This window comes from Octodon degus, unplaced genomic scaffold, assembly GCF_000260255.1.
Source record: "Octodon degus isolate 3935 unplaced genomic scaffold, OctDeg1.0 scaffold00158, whole genome shotgun sequence".
Taxonomy (NCBI): domain Eukaryota; kingdom Metazoa; phylum Chordata; class Mammalia; order Rodentia; family Octodontidae; genus Octodon; species Octodon degus.
The window spans coordinates 715,862-716,717 of record NW_004524734.1 but is presented as its reverse complement, the minus strand read 5'-3'; the positions used below and the strand labels follow the sequence as shown (position 1 = coordinate 716,717).

Here is an 856-nt window from a genome sequence, read left to right as displayed (position 1 = left end):
ACTCATCCACATGGCTGCACTGACAAAGGTTCTACAATCTGAGGTACAGGATCTCAGGATAAATCCTGAGGGCATTTCACTGACCTTCATTCTGACCGACTCCCAGAAGCCCTAAAGAAGTTCCATGGTTGCTCACTTGTGAGCAACCATTCTCTCAAGCTTTCACAGAGAGAAAATGAGTCAACCAATGGCTGTGACTCATCCACATGGCTGACATTGACAAAGGATCTACAAACCGAGGTACAGGGTTTCAGGTTAAATCCTGATGGATTTGACTGACCTTGTCAGATACAAAAGTTATGTTTCCTTTTATATAGGTCTTGCTCTTTCTTGGTTTTAAAGATCCAGCAGAAAAGTATGAAAATGAAGTATAAAAAGTAAAGCCATATTAGTATGGTGAGCTGTAAAAGGCTCAAGTCAACCACTTTGGATATTGACAGTCTTTTGGAAAATCCACTAGTATTATGTACTATTGGACTTTATTGGGATATTTTGCTGAATTCATGTACCTACAGTATTTAAATGACAATGGAATGCCCTTCTTTGACAAAACTCACCAAAAAAGGGGTATACAAATGAACGACCATTTTGTATCTGTATAATCAAACTAGGATAGATATACAGTTCCATTCTCTTAATTCAATGAATAAAGAGGTTTTTTCTAACAGTGTTTGAGACAGGATATCAGGTCTGCCTCTTATTCAATGAATAACCACTAAGACAACAATATGTAGTGTATTAATTATTGAAAATGTGCTACCAACTGAGGTACAGGGTTTAATAATTGGTTGAGAAACTGTCTCATTGTTATTTGGTTCTCAATAAAAACATTAAAAATAAAATAAAATAGAATAAA

The 856-nt window shown here is 35.7% G+C and overlaps 1 protein-coding gene across 1 annotated transcript in view; it reads right to left on the bottom strand.

Annotated features, from left to right (window-relative positions):
* The window catches only part of Nwd2 (NACHT and WD repeat domain containing 2), a 234,604-nt gene that overhangs the window by 113,702 nt on the left and 120,046 nt on the right, over nucleotides 1-856 (bottom strand). The window lies entirely within an intron of this gene.